The sequence below is a fragment of the Piliocolobus tephrosceles genome, chromosome 10 (genome assembly GCF_002776525.5).
Source record: "Piliocolobus tephrosceles isolate RC106 chromosome 10, ASM277652v3, whole genome shotgun sequence".
NCBI classification, from domain to species: domain Eukaryota; kingdom Metazoa; phylum Chordata; class Mammalia; order Primates; family Cercopithecidae; genus Piliocolobus; species Piliocolobus tephrosceles.
The window spans coordinates 64,823,600-64,844,522 of NC_045443.1; the positions used below are offsets into that span (position 1 = coordinate 64,823,600).

General features: G+C 41.5%; 1 long non-coding RNA gene across 2 annotated transcripts in view; it reads left to right on the top strand.

Moving 5' to 3' along the window:
• The window catches only part of LOC111551228, a 162,694-nt gene that overhangs the window by 58,657 nt on the left and 83,114 nt on the right, over window positions 1-20,923 (top strand). For both annotated transcript variants that reach the window (XR_002734298.1, XR_002734299.2), the window contains 3 exons: window positions 9,672-9,737; window positions 11,082-11,229; window positions 13,933-14,055. This is a non-coding gene — a long non-coding RNA (uncharacterized LOC111551228). The remainder of the gene's footprint in view (window positions 1-9,671; window positions 9,738-11,081; window positions 11,230-13,932; window positions 14,056-20,923) is intronic.

Consider the following 20,923-nt stretch of genomic DNA (forward strand, 5'->3'; position numbering starts at 1 on the left):
TACACTATGGAATACTATGCATCCATAAAAAAGAACAAGATCATGTCCTTTGCAGGAACATGAATGGACCTGGAGGCCTTAGCAAACTAATGCAGGAACAGAGAACCAAATACTGCATAGTCCTACTTATAAGTGGAGCTAAATGATAGTACATGGACACAAAGAGAGGAACAACAGACACTGGGGCCTACCGGGGGGTGAAGGGTAGGAGAAGGGAGAGAAGCAGGAAAAATAACTAACTAGTAATAACTCTTAGTTATTATTATAACTAATAAAACAACCAGGTGTAATACCTAGCCTTACACCTGGGTGATGAAATAATCTGACAACAAACCCCTATGATTTGAGTTTACCTATATAGCAAACTTGTACGTGTACCCCTGAACCTAAAATAAAAGTTAAGAAAAAGTTATACATGGTTTGGTGACAGTTACACTTCCAAGGAAAAAAAAAGTTACATGTGGATCTTTGACTGTGCGGAGGTTATCAACCCCGTATTCAATTGTATTTGAATAAATTCCCAGGAGTGGGATACAGTGTTTACAGCTATACAATATAGCCTTTGATATATGTTACCATATTGATTTCTTAAAGGATTGTAAAGATTTACATCCTGTGGATTCTCTGTGGTTGAATAAGTCAAAAGCCAAGGTAGGAGTGATAGTCATAATTTATTAACTAAGTGGGGCATTGACCCATCTAAACCCAGGCCAGTTAGTCAGCCTTCCTGGGTGCACTGCCTGAACATCGTTGCGACTTAGCAAACTTTCAGTTGCCTCTAAGGCTCCCTTTCCCTCTATTTTCTATTCTTTCGATCTGTTTTCTTTTTTGCCTCTAGCTCTCTTCTGCTCCTTTAGCAAGAGAGTAATAGTAAAGCAATAGCTGATATTTTATTGAGTATTTACTCTGCCTTCATATGTATTAGCCCACTTAACTCTTGCAACAACCTTATCAGGTGGCTTAGTCCCATTTTATAGCCATGAGCACTAAGGCTTGGAAGGCTAAGACACTTGCCCAGGCACACAGAGATGAACCATGACGGAGCTGAGATTCAAACCCAGGCCGTTTGGCTCCACAGGTTTTAGCTTGGGGTGTTGCGGTGCTGGGGATATGGTAGCACCAGAGAGGGAGAGAGGCTAGAAGCCTAAAGGGGCTGAGGATGTGATGTTTCAGTTTCTTTTTTGCTCTTTTGTTTCCTGCATTATTAAACTTTTTGATTAGCTTCTCCCAGTGTCATATTTATTTGCAGCTGTTAAACATTAGAAAACTTCAGAGGGGGATTTGTTTAAAGCGTAGTTATTAAAATGTCTATTTTGATTTAAGGATTTCTTCTGCTTTGTATTACTCACTTGTCTCATATCTCTTGAATCTATAGTCATTTCTAATAAAGAACATTCAGCTCCTACCAGCCAATGTACTTTAAGTGATTCTTGCCAAGTTGCATTGAAGGATATTATCTCTCAGCTGAATTATCACTCAGCTGCATCGCTGTCTTTTTATTGTTTATAAACTCTGCAATGTGTCCATCCAGGTCCATTATAAAGCCATCTATGTATTTGGAGACTATACCTTGTTTATAGTATCCTGTATTCTCCTGCCTGGAAGAGGTCTCTGATTATTTTCCCCTTTAACGCACAATTGGTTTTCAATTGAATTTTCACAAACTAGGCTATAGATGTCGATCTTTGAAGTGGGGATGGATGATGGCTATTTTGGAGAATTTGAGGGTTGGAAGGTCTGTTTCTGGTTGTAAACCCCATAGATCTTTGAAAGAAAATGATAGACTGGATATTTTCCCTGAATGTGTCTCCTGGAAGTTTTCCTCAACAACCTTGGGCATAAAGAGAGAACTATGGGAAGTAAGGAATAGGTAGAGCGGGAAATGCCCTATCTTTGTTGAGTTCCTTCAAAGCAGAGACTCAGGCAAGGAATTGAGTGAGGATAGCGGGAAAGAGTCAGGAGAGTGAAACAGGGAAGGAGGACAAGTCAACATGAGGGGGTGTGTCCAAGGTTACCAACGTAGGATGGATTTTTGAGAAGTACGTAGACTGCCTTCTAGAATCTTCCACCTGAAAGGAGGTTGGAACATTTAGCCCTCTAGCTCCAGTCCCCTGTTGGGCGAGGGTTGCTCTTGGCATAAAAATGACTCCAGCCTGTACTCCCGGGTGTACCTGCCTGCAGAGGCTACTTTAGTGTTGCAGAGAGATCCAGGTGAAGGTGAGCTCCTGGGAACTATCGATCTCATTTGCATGACTGACATCACAGGTGAGCCAATGGCAAGTAACACAGTCATCAGAGGTTTCCTTGACACAGCCACAAAATGAGACGAAGGCTCTAAATTTCAAAATCTATCTACAGCCTTCCCACTTCTCCCACCTCTACCACTATCACTCTGGTTCAGGCCACCTTCATCTCTCACCTGGATCAACTGGTCTCCTTGCTCCCTCACCTGCCTTACCTGCCTTCTTACATTCTTTCTGCCTTAATCACCTCTTAAAATACAAATCACTTCATATCACTCTTCTGCATAAAAATCCGCCAATAGCTTCCCATCGTCCTAAAACTACATATAATACAAAAATCTTATCTAGCCCAAAGTTCCTTCACCAGCTTCATTGCCTGTAACTCTTTTGCTTGTTCATTCTGTTCTAGCCACACAGTCTTCCTTATCCTCAAACATGCCAAGAATGATTGTCTCCTGTTTTTCCCCTTCAGCTGGGGTATAATGTTCCCTCCAGTTTCACTTGGCTCGCTGCTGCCTCTACTTCCTCAGTGAAGACTTCCCTGACAACTCTTCCTAAATTAGCAATCCCTTCCTCTCTAACTACCCTTATCCAGATTTATTTTTCTTTATAGCACTTTTTATCATAGGTCATGAGCTGGTATATTTATTACTTTGTTTATTCATTTTTTCCACTAGAATAAAATTCCATGAAAATAGCAGTTCACTATTTTATCTCCATCACCAAGAATAGTCCCTGGTGGCTGGGCACAGTGGCTTGTGCCTGTAATCCTAGCACTTTGGGAGGCTGAGGCGGGCGGATCACTTGAGGTCAGGAGTTCAAAACCAGCCTAGCCAACATGGTGAAACCCTGTCTCTACTAAAAATAAAAATAAAACAAATTAGTTGAGTGTGGTGGCATGCGCCTGTAATCCCAGCTACTTGGGAGACTGAGGCAGGAGAATTGCTTGAACAAGGGAGGTGTAGGTTGCAGTGATCTGAGATTGTGCCACTGCACTCCACCAGCCTGGGTGACAGAGCGAGACTCCATCTAAAAAAAAAAAAAAAGTAGTCCCTGGTATGTCATAGAGTCTCAATAAATATTTGTTTAATGAAGTGAATAAATGAGTGATTCAGAAAGCATGATGCTTCTTCCTTCAAATTCTCTCCTGAAATGTTCCCATTAATGTGATCACCGGGGTCACCCAGAGGAGCATTACTTCTGTGTATAATCAATCACTTATGTCAATGGAATGATACCCCCATTGGAGCTGGTAGCCTGAGGTAGGTAGGAAGTAGGTGGTACCTGCAGGGGCACCAGGGAGGAATGGGCCTGGGGCTACTTCAACCACTTACAAATCTACTGCCAGTTTGACACCAGCCATGCTGGATGGGTGGGTAAGAGCCAGGGTTAGTACTGGCAAATTCTATGCTTCTTGCCTCTTTTCTGACTCTTTCCTTTCTCCCACCTGCTCAGGAAATGAGAGGGAGGGAGAAGCTACACCATCTGGGGCTGTGGGAAGGTCTGGCAGAGAGAAGGAACTTGACAGTGACAGTACTTGGGAGGCTCGACTTCTTCTTGCTGTATCCAAGGACTGACTGAAACAACACAGGCAAGGGCCATTTATGGAAGTATGCACAGCATTGCAAGAATGTGCTTTTGGGAATTTTGCCAGAAATCTACATTTTGAAGGAGACATGATCTTCATGTTAGGAAACAAATTCTCTTTCTGTGTCCCTTTTTTCTTTAACCCCACACTAGGTGACCTTTTGCCAACACTAGGAAGATTCAGTATTTCCCTGAGTAGTGCCCCAATATCCTAATTCCTCCACATTTTTCTCTTTAAAACTTACCTGTGCCCAGGCAGGTAAATCACGTGGTCAAGAGATCACGACCATCCTGGCCAACATGGTGAAACCCCGTCCCTACTAAAAATACAAAAATTAGCTGGGTATGGTGGCGGGTGCCTGTAGTCCCAGCTACTTGGGAGACTGAGGCAGGAGAATTTCCTTGAACCTGGGAGGTGGAGGTTGCAGTGAGCCGAGATTGTGCCACTGCACTCCAGCCTGGCGACAGAGTGAGACTCCATCTCGAAAAAACAACAAACCAAAAAAAACCCCACAAAACTTACCTGTGCCCTTTAAGGCTCTGCTGATGTTTCAATAGGATTGATGTTTCAATGGGAAAAGGCCAGCCCCTATTCTCCTACTCAAGTAACAGTATAACAGGGACATTCTAGAAACAACACTCCCAACCACCTTTCCTAAGCCAAAGAAGTGATTCTAAATATGGACATCCAGGTTAGTGGGGAGAAAGGATGGGTCACTGGAGAAGGAAATTTGGAGCTTGGAAGACTTCATGGTGTTGGCACTTGTCTTCTTTGTGAATGGGCTCTGGGACCTGACTCCCAGGTTGAAAGCGAAAGTAACAGATGTCCACCACAGCCTATCCTTCCTGCATTACTTGTTCTTTGAACACATGCTGCATGCTGCCATTTGATTAGTTGTGAGACACTGGGGATTTGTTAACCTGCTTGCACCTCAATTTTGTGCCCATGCCTCCCTGCTGCCCCTGCAGATACCACCTACTTCCTGCTCACCTCAGGCTATCAGCTCCCGATAATAGGGGGTCTCATTGCATTCTCATCACATTGACATAAATGATTAATTATACACAGAAGTAATGCTCCTCTGGGTTACCCAGGTGATCATGTTACTGGGAGCATTTCACGAGAGAATTTGAAGGAAGAGTTATGATGCTTCCTGAACCACTCATTTATTCATTTCACTAAACAAATATTTATTGAGAACCTGTAATGTCCCACGAACTATTCTTGATGGTGGAGATAAAATAGTGAACTGCCATTTGCATGAAACTTTATTCTAGAGGAAAAAATGAACAAAATTTTCTGTAAAATGGGGATAATAACTTGACCTTCCTCATAGAGTTGGTGTGAGCATTAAATGAGAGTAACTGAACCTGTCTCTTGGGGTTGTCATGAGTGACATGAGTTAATGTGTGTGAAGTGCTTAGAACAATGCCTATGGCACAGTAAGCTTCCAAAATGATGACAATGATGAGTCCATGAACTCACAAAGGAAACTCACAAAGAGCCACAATTCCTACCATTGACCTTGCCTTTGTAAAAAATCTTGTACCCTGTTTCCTGCCTATGACACCGCCTTCAAACTGTTTTTGGTGTGGAGAATCAAAATCTATCACTTACCCAAAACCTCCTGTGACTCTACTTTTTGTTGACGAGAGAATGAAGTTCCTTGGTGGGGCACTCAAGACTCTCTCCAATTTGTCCTCAGCTATGGATTGATGATTTTTATGGTTACAAGTGACAGAAAGCAATTTGAACTGGCTAAACATTGGGAGGATGTGTAGTCTCCTCCATTATGGCAACATCTAAGTGTATAAATGTGCTGGTCTCTCTTGGTGGTGAGCACTCTCCTCAGAGAGACTCAGAAATTCCAGGCTTACGTTATCCTCACAGCTAGTGATCTTATGGAAAGAGATGGACTGTTTCCTAAAATTCCAACAAAATTCTTGGGATTTAGTCTTGGCACATTGGTTGACTTGAATTCTGTGCTCAGCTCTAAACGAATCACTCCATCCAGGAAGATGAAGGTGGTGATTGGTCAAGCCATGATCACAGGCCCCACTCTGAATCCAGCAGTGGGGTCAACTCTACTTTTCAGATACTAAGAATAGATGGGCTTCCCCAAGGGAAAAGAGTTACTATGATGAAGAGAATAGAGAGTGAATACTGAGTAAGCAAAAGTAACAGATGTCCGCCACAGCCTATCCTTCCTGCATTACTTGTTCTTTGAACACATGCTGCAATTTTCTATTTCCTGCCCTTGTACGTGATGTTTTTCTTTGCTTAAAATATCTATCTGACACCTCCACCTATCAAAAGTTCAAAGTCCATTTTAAACGATACTCCCTTTATGTAACCTACTTTTAGACAACCATAAATTACTACCTTTATTACAGCCCTTATCATCATCCAACTTGTATTATATTACATTGTGTATGTCCCTTTCTTCTCTTATTGGATTGTAAACTCCTTAAGGGAGATAATCATGGCTCATGCAGCATTGTACACTTGCACATTATTTGGAGATCAGTCAATATCCTCCACCATGTGAAAAGCTTTGAGTCGGCTGTAGGGTATCATAATAAAGTTAGTTGTGGTTATCATCATTGTTTTCTAGTACCATGTCTTCCACAATGCAATTTTTAAATACATATTTGAGTGATTTCCTAGAATATCTAAGTATAATCAGAAGTGATTTTGAGCAGTCTCCATATTCATTCTACCTCTTTCTAAACCCAAGATTAACATTATTCAGGTGCAGAAATGTGCCTTCTTTCAAGATGCTCCAGGCATCTGGGCCAAGCAAACAGAGCTGTGAGTTTATTTTTTGTCTGCATTTAGATTAGGCTCTTTGGCATTGCTTTAGTTTTATTCCTTAGCAACCTTTTACATTTTAATTATCTCTTATATCTTATTGACCTAAATCAAAGGCAGAGCTTCAAGTTTTTAAAGAGTCTTTCTAAGGCCAGTGAGTACATATTTACTTGCCCCTGGATGGTTTGACAGCCTCTAGTAAGCATACCTGGTACTAGCCAGCACTGGTCCCCCAGTACTAACCAGGCCTGTGAGCTCGGCTGGACCCTGGTGGCTTTGCCTTCCCTCATTTATATATTCAGAGACTGTAGCCCATTCACCAACTTTGCAAATGAGTGTCACTGCAGACAGAAAGGTTGGCCTCTGGCAAAGCTTGATGTGGGCTACCACTCTTCCCCTACCTTCCATTTTCCCCCATTTTGTATACTCCCTTCCTTTCCCAAGAGATACACACAGTATACCAACTTCTGGCTGCTTGGGGCTTCATTCTGGGAATCCCATCTGGATCTATATTTTCTCCCCTCTCTCTGTTTCCTCCTCTTCTGTTCATAACGATGCCACTTGACAACCCTTTGGGCTCAATCATCTTTTATTAGATTGGTTATTAGTTATAATCAATGAGCTATAGTTATTCATGACTTGATGCATCAACCCTTCTAGATCACACATTTAATTCACACTTCTTAGCGGGATGGCTAGAAACAATTCTCAGCTCAAAGAAAAGGCAATCGCAGAATGAGTCTCAGGTCACAGAGCAGCTATGGGAAAGGCCTGGAGACGACTGAGAGTTGGAGGAGGACAGGGTGAGGCATACTTTTAGCAGTGCTTTTTGGCAAATAGAACACCCTTGAAAAGAGCAGGCAAAAAATATCAAGAGACTGAAGCAGAAGCAGAATATACCCATCAATACTTACACAGGAAACTTCTTGAAATCATGGGCTTCTAGCTCCCAGTAAGCAAATGGTACTGCCCCCATTTATATTTTAAGAGGTAGGAAGCTGGTGTTTGTTGACAAAATTCAACGGGAGATAATATTTTTGGCCAATTTTGACTTTTCGGGATCTTTATTGCTGATCCTTTTTTTTTTTTTTTTCCCGATACATGGTGCCTCTCTCTGTCACCCAGGCTGGAGTACAGTGGTATGATCGTAGCTCACTGGAGCCTCAATCTCCCAGGCTCAACCAATCCTCCTGCCTCAGCCTCCCGAGTAGCTAGGACTATAGGCATGTACCACCACACTTGATTAATTTTTTTTTTTTTTTTTTTTACATTTTTTGTAGAGACAAGTTCTTACTATGTTGCCCAGGCGGGTCTCGAATTCTATGCTAGCCTTAATCACTACCACTTTAAACCATGCACTTGTGTGCTTTGCATTTATCATCCCATCTGGTCCACATCAGCCCTCTGAGGAAATCAGTGACAGAGATGACCCCATTTTGCAGATGAGAAGGCTGAGACTCAGCAAGGTTGGCTTATGTTTCCCAAGGTTTCCTAACTAGCACACTGTAGAGTTAACATTCAAATCAAAGTGTCTGACTCCTAAACCTTTGCTATAATCTCATTAAATCCTGTCAAAACAGGCAAGTGAAGCAGTTTCCAACTTCTTATATACAGCTCTCTCCATAACTGACTTACCTGCAAACACATTTTTGAGCATGTTCAATGTGTAATCTTTGTCCATTGTTGAGGATACTAAAATATGTAGCAAGTGCCCTGGGACTAGTATGACTGAGCGGTGAGCCCTGACTGGGGAAATGAAAGTGTTTCACAGAGATTGGTACATTTGAGCCTAGTGATAAAGGATGAGCAGGAGGTTGGTGGGCAAAAAAAAGGAAAGAGATGCTTTGTTTCTCTTTTAGACTCTACAAACATACCCAGTGTAGGAAGGGGAGCATATGGGATGCCAAATGGTGCTATTCTTGTGGTATACCCAGTTTGATGTCCCTAGAAAGGGCTTGTGAGCTCTATGGTGGGGTGGGTTGTGGGGAGTAACAAATAGATCCACAGTAACACACACAGCAAGGAACAGAATGGGGAGCCTGGAATCTGCAAAGGGAGAATAAGAAGCAATGGAGATGTGGCTTTGTATCTAGACTTTGGGAAAAAGAGATATGGGGAAATAGATTATGAGGAAGGTAATTTAGGTCAAAACAACAGTGGAAGAGGGCTAAACTGAAGCAAACACACTTAGGCAGAAGTTTGAGGGAGATTGCCCTGGTCTATCAGTCTTAATGGGGAAAAAGCTTACTGGCTTTCCCAAAGTGATATTAATGAGTAACAAACCCCGAAAGTCCAGATATCAAACCATAGGAGGACTGTTAGGTAAAAGGTGGTGTATGATATGGTTTGAATGTATGTCCCTGCCCAAATCTCATGTTGAATTGTAATCCCCAGTGTTGGAGGTTGGGCCTGGTGGGAAGTGTTTGGATCATGGGGTGGATCCCTCATGAATGGCTTGGGCCATCCCCTTGGTGATAAGTGAGCTCTCACTTTGAGTTCTCGCAAGATTTGGTCGTTTAATAGTGTGTAGCACCTCCCTGCCGCTCTCTCTGTCTCTTGCTCTGTTCTTGCCATGTGATGTGTCTGTTCCCCCTCTGCCTTCTGCCCTGATTGGAAGCTTCCTCAGGCCTCCCCAGAAGCAGATGCCAACATGCTTTCTGTACAGCCTGCAGAACCATGAGCCAACTAAATCTCTTTTCTTATAAGTTACCCAGTCTCAGGTATGTCTTTATAGCAATGCAAGAATGACCTAATATAGTATATTCACTCGATTGAATTTGATACAGCTGTTAAGAACAACTGCTTGGGAACATAAACACTGCCAGCATTCAAATGGCACAGTACAACATTATATTCATACTCCAGGTATCCACAGGAACTAGAATATTTAAAATTGGAAGTGATTGTATTGGTTGGGATAACTGTTGTTATTTTTCACAATTTAAAAGGAAGAGGTTATCTCAAAGTGATTTTTCTGAGGGCCCATCATTACACTGAGAGTAATAATAACCACCATTTGTTGAATGCAGCCTGTGCGTCAGACACTGTTCTGTTTCATGGATTATCTCATTCAGTCTTCATAGTAGCCACATCAGGTGAGTATGGTTATTGGGTGACGGTTGCTGAAGTCTCTTACCCAAGATTCCATGGGTAGAATTAGGATGTAAACCCAGGAAGCTGGACGTCAGAATTCACGCTTTTTACCTCTGTGTTATATACTGCTTCAGCTTAACTATATCAAAAAGTCATTTTGATATGAACAATCTTGCTAGGTTCAAGGTGGCCTAACATCATTCTGAATTCTTCTCTAGGGAAACAATGTTGTAAAACTGCCCCCTGAAGAAAGCAGGGGGCCAGTGGGCATAACACAAGCCTGCACATGAGGAAAGCTAGATTCACCATTTACTTTCACTATGGAATGGCCTAGCTAATTTGAGAAATTTCATGGAGCTCTTGCCTCCAAGAAATTTAATCTCTCTGCATGCTGCAGTAGCTCCTTTTATATGCAAACCCCATGTATCAAGTAATTCTTAACAAGATGGACTTTTCTCTGTTAGTTGAGGTAAAGCAATCAATTACTGGCAATGGATTTAGAACCAAACAGACAGAACACACTTTAAAGAGTCCCAGGACAAACTCTGCTCAATATTGTTCCAAAAAGCTGTCTCAGGTGCACAAAGGCAAGCTCTGGCTGTATGCTACAATGAAGTGTTACTAGATGCTTTAAGATGTGGTCATTTGTGACAAAAGCAGAATCTTATATTCTGTAACTCTTTACAAGAATCTAACAGCATTTTCATAGATGTGATTTCAATTGGTCTTTGTTATGGGCTGAATTGTGTCCCCTGAAAGTTCAAATGTTGAAGTTCTAACCCCTAGCACCTCAGAATGTGTGTGGCCTTATTTAGAAATAGAGTTATTGCAGACATATTTAGTGAAGATGAGGTCACACTGGAGTAGGGTGGGCCCCAAATCCAATAGAGCTGGTGTTCTTATTTGAAAAGGGAAATTTGGAGAAAGACATGCAGGGAGAACGCTGTGTGCAGATGAAGGCAGAGATCTGGTGGTGCAGCTGAAGTCAAGGAACACCAAAGTCTGCCAACAAGCCTCCCAGAGCTGGGGAACAGGCTGGGAACAGATTCTCCCTCACGGCCTCAGAGGGAACCAACCCTGATCTTGGACTTCCAGCCTCCAGAACTGTGAGAAAAATACATTCCTGTTGCTTAAGCCACTCAGTTTGTTGTGGCAGCCCTGGGAAATTAATGGAGTCTCCAAAAGCAGACTCTTGGGGTAGGTAAACTATTACTTTCTCCCTATTATATGAATCTAGTCAACACTTCGTAAGTTCATAAAAAGTATCAAGCACTATATAGGTAGGAACTCAATACTCACAACTGTCCTATGGGGTAAATGATTTGATTTTTCTCTCCCTTTTGTAGACAGAAACCAAGGCACAGAGAAATTAAATAACCTGCCCTGGGTGCCCCAGTTCAGAAGCACTGAGGCCAGAATTGCTCACAGATTTCTAGCTAAGTGCTCTTTTCACGACGCCATGTTGCCTTCGTAAAACACAAAAGCCTGGGAAAGGTATGCTCGTGGAAAGATGGAAACAAAAATGACAAAGACATGGAGCTTGATAAGGAAGTGAAATTTGTGGGCGGGATGAGACGTGGGGATAGAGGCTGGTGACAGGAAAATGAAACTTCTGGGGACACAATTTCCAAAATGTATTTCATGGAAAACCCTTGCCCTGAGACGCCACATGAAAAAAATGGTTCTGGACTTAAAGGGGGAAAGCACTGCTGACTCTCTCTCCCACTCAGAGATTCACAGTGCCATTCGCATTTCAAAGACTCTGACAAGTATTGCAGAAAAGAGCGAATATTTAGCTTTGTTTTACCCAGCATTCCTCAAACTTACTTAACCATTCTTTCACTCGTATTTATCTTTAATGTTTCCAAACAAGTTTTGTGGATTAGAGAGGGTAAGGAGACCCAGAGATGCCTACAGATAGGTGTTAACATTCTAACATTATTTAGGTTCTTTCAGCCCCATTGTTTCTTTCTTTTTCAAAGCAAGACTCTTAAATATTCACTTATTTTAAAAAATTAACCATCAGACGTACAAATAGCATATGGAGACTAATATCAGAAAAGCACTTACATTACATCACCCAGCTTAAGAAATATAACATTATGGATACAGTTGAGGCCTCCTGCGGACCTTTCCCTATTACCTTCTCTTCTTTATAACCCGACCTCCTCCCTAGAGGTGATTTGCAGTATTATCCTGAATTTTTACTTTATCATTCTATGTATATCCTTATGCTTTTATTATACATGTGTATATTCTTAAGCAATATAGTGTGGTTTAATAGGGTCTTAAACTGTTACAATATTGCATATACCTTCTGTAACTTGCTTTTTATCCAACATTACACTTGTGAGCATTTTTCATGTATGACTATATTAGCTCTAGTTAATTCATTTTTACTGTAGTGTAATAGTCCCCTGTATGACTATGCCAGTATTATGTATCTATACTTATGTATAGACATTTAGGATGTTTACCATTTTTCTGTTGCAAATAACACTGCAATATATATTCTCATGCATGAATTCAGAAAAATATGTGACACTTTCTCTAAGATATAGACAGGGAATTGCTGGGTTATAGGGTATGTCCGTATTCAACTTTCCTAGATATTACCAAATTGTTCTCCAAAGTAGTTATGCTAATTTCAATTCCTACCCACTGTGTATGACAGTTCCAGTGGCTCTACCTTAACTCTTGATATTGCCAACCTGCATAATCCTTGGCAAATTAAAAGATGTGAAATTATACTTTATTATTATTATTATTATTTGAGGTGGGGTCTCATTCTGTTGCCCAGGCTGGAGTGCAGTGGTGCAATCCTGGCTGACTGCAGCCTCTGCCTCCTGGATTCAAGCGATTCTCCTGTCTCAGCCTCCAGAGTAGCTGGGATTACAGGTGCCCACCACCATGCCTGGCTAATTTTGTATTTTTAGTAGTGACGGGGGTTTCATCATGTTGGCTAGGCTCATCTGGAACTCCTGACCTCAGGTGATCCATCTGCCTCGGCCTCCCAACATGCTGGGATTACAGGCCTGAGCCACCATGCCGGGCCTATTATGATTTTAATTTTCATTTGCCCAATAACTAATGAGATTGATCATTATATTATGTGCTTATTGGCCATTTAGATTTCCTCTTCTGTGTATTTCCTCTTCCTTTGCACATTTATTTTTATTTTTTCTATTAACTTATCTTTTTCTCATTAAGTTTTGAAAGTTCTTTGTTCTCAATACTACCTTTTCTCAATTACTTGCTTTATAAATATCTTCCTGAAGACTGGAGCTTTCTTTTCACTTTTTGGAATTTTTTTTGCATAAAATGTTTAAATTGGCCGGGCACAGTGTCTCATGCCTGTACTCCCAGGACTTTGGGAGGCCGAGGAGGGCGGATCACGAGGTCAGGAGATCGAGACCATCCTGGCTAACATGGTGAAACCCCATCTCTACTAAAAATACAAAAAATTAGCTGGGCATGGTGGCGGTTGCCTATAGTCCCAGCTACTCGGGAGGCTGAGGCAGGAGAATGGCATGAACCTGGGAGGCGGAGCTTGCAGTGAGCCCAGATCGCGCCACTGTACTCCAGCCTGGGCGACTGAGCAAGACTCTGTCTTAAAAAAAAAAAAAAAAAATTTAAATTTAAATTATAATTTAATTCAATTTATCTATGTTTTAATTATAGTTCATACCTTTTGTATCTTGTTTAAGAAACCTTTCCCCACACTCAGGCTGTAGAGATACTCTAGTATAGTGTTTTCTAAAAGTTTTAAAGTTTTGCCTTTTACATTTATGTCTTACAAACTTGAGATTAATTTTTGTGCATGATATGAGGGAAGGAACCATTTCCCCCATGACCCCTCCAGAATGGAGAGCCTCTTGTTATAGAACCATTTGTTAAATAGTCTACCATTTTCCCCACAGAGACTTTGCAACACTATCTTTGTCATTATGATATTTTATTATCCTACGAGTCTCTTTTGGGTCATAATACCATATCCTTATTCTGCTTATCTATTTCTACACCAATATCATACTGAATTAGTTACTCTAGCTTTATAATAAGTTGATTTCTGGTATGGTTGGTTAATTGCATTGACAGATAAAATTAATGGCCTACTCGGATCTGTGCCCTTAGCAGTATAACTTTACAGCTCACACTATGAAGAAGTTGAGTCTCTTTCTCCATCCTTTGAATCAGGGTTGAATTTGCTGCAAAGGATGTGATGGAAATGACAGTATCCCTGTTCCAGACATAGGCCTCAAGGCCCTACATGTTCCCACCTCTTTTGGAACTCTGCTTCCACTATGAGAATAAGCCCAGGTTAGTATGCTGAAGTGTGCTGAAAGAACACATGAAGCAGGGTGGAGCCAATCCATGCTAAGACCATCCTAGACCGGCCAGTGCCCACGCAACCTACCAGCTGCTCATGTGAGTGACCAGAGTCAAAATAGCCACACTTGATTGAGAACACCACAACTGCAATGCCAACCTTATACTCATGGCCAGGCACAGTGGCTCATGCTCGTAATCCCAGCACTTTGGGAGGCTGATGTGGGCAGATCACGAGGTCAAGAGATTGAGACGATCCTGGCAAACGTGGTGAAACCCCATCTCTACTAACAATAGGAAAATTAGCTGGGCATAGTGGTGTGTGCCTGTAGTCCCAGCTACTTGGGAGGCTGAGGCAGGAGAGTCGCTTGAACCTGGGAGGTGGAGGTTGCAATGAACCAAGATCGCGTCACTGTACTCCAGCCTGGCAACAGAGTGAGACTCCATCTAAAAAAAAAAGAAAAAGAAAAAATAAGCCAAAATAAATGCTTATTGTGCTATGCTACTGGGGCTTTGTGGTTGTTTGTTCCACAGTATAATGATGTTAAAAGATGACTGAAATATAGGGCAAGTCCCATAACTTATTCTGCTATTCAAAACCATCTTAGTTGATCATGGTCTTATGTGTTTCCACATATGCATTTTAGATTTGGTTTGTCAAATTCCACGGCCTGGTTTAACCCTTTTATACATAACTCAAGTCCTAGGGTGCATTCTTTGCAGCATAGAGCCCCTTCTAAGATCTCACCTTACATTATCCTCAAAGGTGAAGTTAACTAGGCCATTTGTGGCTCCATTTTTGATAAGGTGTTAATTTATTTGTATTTGCTTCGTCATATTATAATATCATTATCATGAGATGAAGGTTCTGTTGCCAAGGCAACCAAAAGTGATACATGAGGTTTCAGCTTTATCTAAAACCTTAACTATCTTTGGCTGTATTCCATGTACTTTCTTGGCTCTTTTGCCTTCATTCCTGGGTTGAAAGAATGGACTATTCTACGATTCTGTCAGTGTCTTATGTTTTATATCTGTTCCCACCTCTACACACATCAGCATGCTCATCAGTCTCTAAATTTACTAACTTAACTCACTTCTTTTCTACTATTTATCCTTGAGAGCACCTCTCCTTCTGTACAATGCTGAACAACATTCATTCAACATACATACAATGATTACCTAACATGGGCCTGGGACTCAGGTTATAAAAGTAAATAAGACAGATGGAGCCTCCATCCTTCCAGAAATAAGAAAAATAAGTTGCTGTTAGCTAGAGTTGGGGAAGGGCACCTCAGACAAAGAAAACAATATGTGATAAAACCCTGAGGTTTCTAGTAGGACAAGGAGTTTTAAAGGAGGCAATGTGGCTGAATATGAGTGTGTGAGAGTGAGAGGCACTTGAGATACATCTGGAGAAGCAGGCAAGGGGAAAATCACAGTGGGCCTCTCAAGGTATCTGCATCACCTGTTGAGGAACCGACTTGTAAAGGTCTGAAATGGGTAAGTCATCCAATGAAAGCTCATTTCTCTCCCTAGCCATGTGCTCCAATTAGTAGTAGAGGAAACCCACCATCTTGGGTGTCTCTGGACGCTGCACTCACACCAGGGAAATCAGAAGTCTATCTTGGTAGCATGTCAGCCAACAAGCCTTACCTCCTTAGCCAAGGAGGGGCTGGGGGTCTAAGTTGAGCCAAACAGAGTTCCTCTGGGGAAATCTTGGTGGTCTAAGAGCCAGAGGAAAACATGGCTTGGTCAGATTCATTTCACTGACAGTACAGTTATTGAACACAGTGTGTTCATTGGTCCTTGGAGCATACCTCCCAGGCCACTTCAGATCTAGATCCATGTGACATCTTGCTGAGATGGGGAAGAGACTCTCTCTCCCCCACCATCATGGGGTTCTCTGGATGCTGCACTCATACAAGGGAAATCAGAAGTTAAGCCCAGGAGCATGGTTCTGTGGCATCACTCACTCTGGGGGATTATTCTGCATACAGTAGGTCTCTCTTAATCATCTTCTTTAGGACTGGAATGCCAGTGGGCCCCATGCATGTCCAGCAGATAACTGGTATCAGAGCCTCTGACATGGATAAGAGTAGATACATCTGTCCATAGAGATTCATTCATCTAGGGTCAGGCATGGGAAAACCATGGTTTTACTGTCCCTAGCTTCTTTATTAGCTTCCTGTCACTTTTTGGTATCTTCATCCTCATTTTTTTTCTATCAGGTTCCCCAATTTCTCTTTAACTCCAGATTTTCTAATAACAAGCATAGTCTCAGGAAATAGGGGCTGTTGTATAGAGCATTTAAATATTGGTAACAGGCTGTAGCTAATCAGTGGCTTTTTGACCCCAGTTTTTAGAACTGGGGTTACTGATTCCCCCACTTACCTAATATGCAGAATTCTGAGTGAGCAAGTGTGTTTATTGGGCATTTATTGTTTTTGCCTGCCCAGCATCATTTTCTTCTCTCCTGGTAATGCCAGGACCCTGATTTCTCCTTTAGGGGCTGGCTCCTCTCCGTATCTTATTCTATCTTGGTGGCATGTCAGCCAACAAGTCTTACACCCTTAGCCATGGAGGGGCTGGGTGTCTAAGCTGAGCCAGAGTTCCTCTGGGGAAATCTTGATGGTCTAACAGCCACAGGAAAGCATAGCTTGGTCAGATTCATTTCACTGACAGCACACAAAGAAATTCTGCCCACTAGGAACTTGTTCCTGCTATCTAGTGCCCAAAGCAGCTCCATTTCCTCTCCCACTCAATTTTCTTCCATTAAATCCCCCGTTTGCTTAAATTAGTCAGAGTTAGCTTCTGTTGTTTGCAGTGGGAGAAAAGTCCAACTCATAATGGGCATGTGTGCATTTTTCTGGGATATGGAATTCTTCCAAGTTCTCAAAGGCATCTATAATCCAGAAGGGTTAAGAATCACCGGTTAGATGATCATATCTGCCTTTGAGGAAGGATTGAATACATGCACCCTTGCAAATTAACAGGTGCTGGAGTCACTGAACTAAAAATTGTTGAATTTCTGACATCCTCTGGCAAAGCAGAGTTATTTTTGGCAGAATCCGTCTTTCTCAGGAACTTATAACATAATTGTAGAAATCACATAAATGAAAAGGCTAGTCTCGCCTTTACCCGCAGTTGAGGTTTGCTTTCTGGTCAAAGATACTCCTTTGCCACCACCTCAACCAATACTTGTTCTCACAGCATATTTCTCTCCAGTCAAAAGAGCTTTTTCAATGCACAAAAAAATTAACAGCAACCGAGGGAGTTAGGGTGGAATAAGTTAAGTCTGTCTCTAGGTCAGTATTTTCCCAAGTACCAAGTAGGATGCCCAAAGGGGTACGGGAAGTCTGGGGCTCCAGAAACTTGGTCCAGCTTAGAAAATCAAAAGCACTTTTTCTATATTTCCCTAGTTTTTGAAGTTATTAGAAGCCAAGTCTACTATTAAGTAAAATTGGATGGTTTTTTTTGTTACAATTCTAAAATTAAAGGCTTTCAAAAAGAAAAAAGGAAAGAACAGACAAGTAGAACCACTTTTGTGTCCAAATCACTAAAACGGGAAGCAGTTCCAATGTATACCCAACTTTTTGTTCCTGTCTCATCCCAATGTGCCTTTTTCCCACCAGAAAAATTATTTCAGCTTTATGCAGGGAACATCATTTTAAATTTTGGGTAGCTGTTTTGCATATTGCTATTTAATCATGGGCACACCACACACACACACACACACACACACACACACACACACACACACGAGAGAGACACTCGCTCATTCTCCTAAGTTCTCCTTCTGTATTTGCTTCCTTATCACTTGAAGTGAGGTGAGTTCAAAAAACTTAAGTTTCTTTGCATCCAGAATCAAACTGCTGGCAACAATGGTGACATCATAAATTGATCTTGGTTCCTCGAAGAAAATGCTGCTGGGATGTCATAGAAGGCAGAGTGGGCAAGTCTGACTGGTAACAGTGAGAGTTGAGTTTGAATAAGGACTTAGAAGCAGTGTAAAGCAAATGCTCATTTGAAGCTGAACTCACTCCGGTCTCTCATGGGAAGGGGAAGTAGCAGAGTTGTGTTCAACCACCATCATTCTCCAGTAATAAGACCAAGGCCCACTGACCTTCCAAAAGAGTGTGATGGCAGCAGCTGTTTAGCTGCCCTCGCCATCTCTTCTAACTCAGAAGGTTAATCATTAATTGTTTTAAAAAGTCATCTCACATTTCATCAGAATATTTTCCTTAATATAAATTTGTCATTTAAAAGCCTGCCGAGTATCAAGCAGTGCTGGACAGTCTACTGCACACTATTAAATGATAGTAATAAAAGAATACACATTCTGGTTGGATGAGTAAAACCTTACACAGAAGTAATTTTCATCCATAGCTTCCGTTAATAGTAACAAAGCCAGTTATTACTTGCCGGGCAACTGATACATTCTAAAGACTATGAAGGTGCTGCACATAAGTGAGCTTAAATCCTCCCAGCAACCTAGGATGCCAGCTAGGCATGGTAGAGAACAGCTTGGCTTCCATGAAAAACCATGCATTGTTTAGCACTCACCTTTCCCGTTGATCTCATTCTGATTCTACAGGGGACTTGGTGCCTTCCATTACCTTTGATGGTTATAGGTAACCTACATGAAAATGATTCTTGTCTGTAAGATACATAAATATATAGTATCCGAATTGAATTTAATTTAAATCTCTACCCCTTAACCCTCCCAATAGAAAAAGCCAGTTTCTGCCTATTTGTAAATTCATTTCAACATTCTTTTATATAAATTTGCGTTTCTTTTTACTTCTTCTTTGAACCAGATTTAACATTTGCCTGTTAAACAATATCTTGAGCATGTGCTCATTTTATATCTGTAGGAGGATCAGGATTTTGCATTTACATATATATATATGTGCTCAAATATATACACACATACACACACACACACATTAACAATATTATTAGCTCCATTTTACAGATGAAGATATTGAGGCTTAGAGTAAGATGACTTGCTGGGAACCATTAATGATGAAATGACCTAGCCAGAGTGAAACCCCTGTATGTTCCGACCCTACAGCCTATGTGCTTTCTTCTAATTGTGCATCTGCTCTATGCCAGGCATGTGCTAAGCGTGTGGGAATATTATTTTAAGTCATTTAGATATTAGTGGCCTTTACTATACTGAAATTATAGAGTTATAAAATATCCATGATGATTTTATGTCTATGTGTGAGATAAAAATCAAGGCAAGAAAAAAAAGGCAAAAGAAAAATCCCTAGTAGTTGGAGAAAGGAGGGTAATGGAGCGGTAAGAATACAATAGATTTAATCTTGGAAAGCTTTTTGGAAATTTCTTAATTTGCATTGTTGGAACGGAAAAGGCAAAAAAAAGAAGCCTGAAGATTAAAGCCAACAACTTGTAAACTTATGTCCTGAAGCTTCAAGTACTGTCACTTAAGAAATAAGCAAAGAAATAAGATTATACCACTGCTTGCACATCTGTTATCTAACAGTGTAAAAAAAAGTGACAAATGAGACAAGAACCTAGTCTAATCTCTTAATCTTTCCCATATGTAACTATTTTGCATGAAGTTTCCATGGGCCCTAAATATGATAGTGTCATTCTTAAAACTGCCTAAAACTGTCTTTGGATTCACTATGTTTGTAGGCTAAACTCTAAACTCATTTTTTATCATACATTTTTTATCAGGCTCCTGCTATTTCTCATTTCTTCTGGTATCCAGCAGCATTTCTCTCTTTTTCTTTATTTCCTCCTCGTCCTCTCCTCTTCTCTCTCTCCCTCTCTCTTACGCGCGCGCGCGCACACACACACACACACACACACACACACACACACACCCCTAACAATGTAGGCTCCTGACTATTCAGAGTCCTGCAGTTCTCCAGCCCACCAAGCTGTGTTGCAACTCAGCCTTTGTTAAACCTTTCTTTTGCCTTTAACACCGCCCTTTCCACCCCACCCTGTCTTGGCAAGTACTTATTCATTACTCAACACTCAACTTAAGAGTCACCTTCTTTATAAAAAATTCCTGATCGTAATTTGTGAAAACCAGCCATCGCTATACATACATTCTGCCAGTATGTGTTTATGAAACCCTTGGTTGTGCTTATTTGTTTACACACTTGCTTCCAGGGACTGTGTCTGCTTGATCTCCCTTCTCTTCCAGAAAGTCCCACGATGCCTGCTGCATGGTTTGTGCTCAGTAATTGAATGTGTTGTGCATCAGGGAGATGGCACGTTGGGCTGTGTGATGCGCAAGGGGGTGGAGTACCAGAAGGGACCATAAAGTTCAGCGCATTCAAACCCTTCCCTTCATGACGCAGAGAGAGCTGGAAGTATTCACAGAACAAAGGAGGAAACTGAGGCATTGAAAGAGCTGAAAGTATTAATAGGACTCTTGCCCCTGAGTTTAGTTCCAATTCCAACATGCCACACTACTTTCTGGGATGGTTGAGTGTGGGTAAGAGAGAGAGAGGGAGTTTATTTTCTGTTTTGTTTTTGTGGTGCTTTCATAATTTTGGTAAAGGTATTTTTAAGTCAGAGCACAGGGCAGATCAGTTTTCATTACCCAACTTGGCATTTTCCTCTTGTCCACAGAGCAGCTCTGAGCCCTTATCATAGCCTGTAACCACATCCTCTGCTGGGTCCAATGCTAAATCAACACTGTCAGTGAAAAACAAACACTAACAGGTGCGCAGCACATTGAGCAAGGGAGGACGTTTGTTCTACAGCAAGGGTTAGTAAACTGGAGGGAAGGAAAAAGCCAGTCCAGGTATGAGCAAACCCCCTGGGTCCCACAGCCCCCTTGGGGACTGGGAGAGGGTGCCAAAGGCTTCAAACA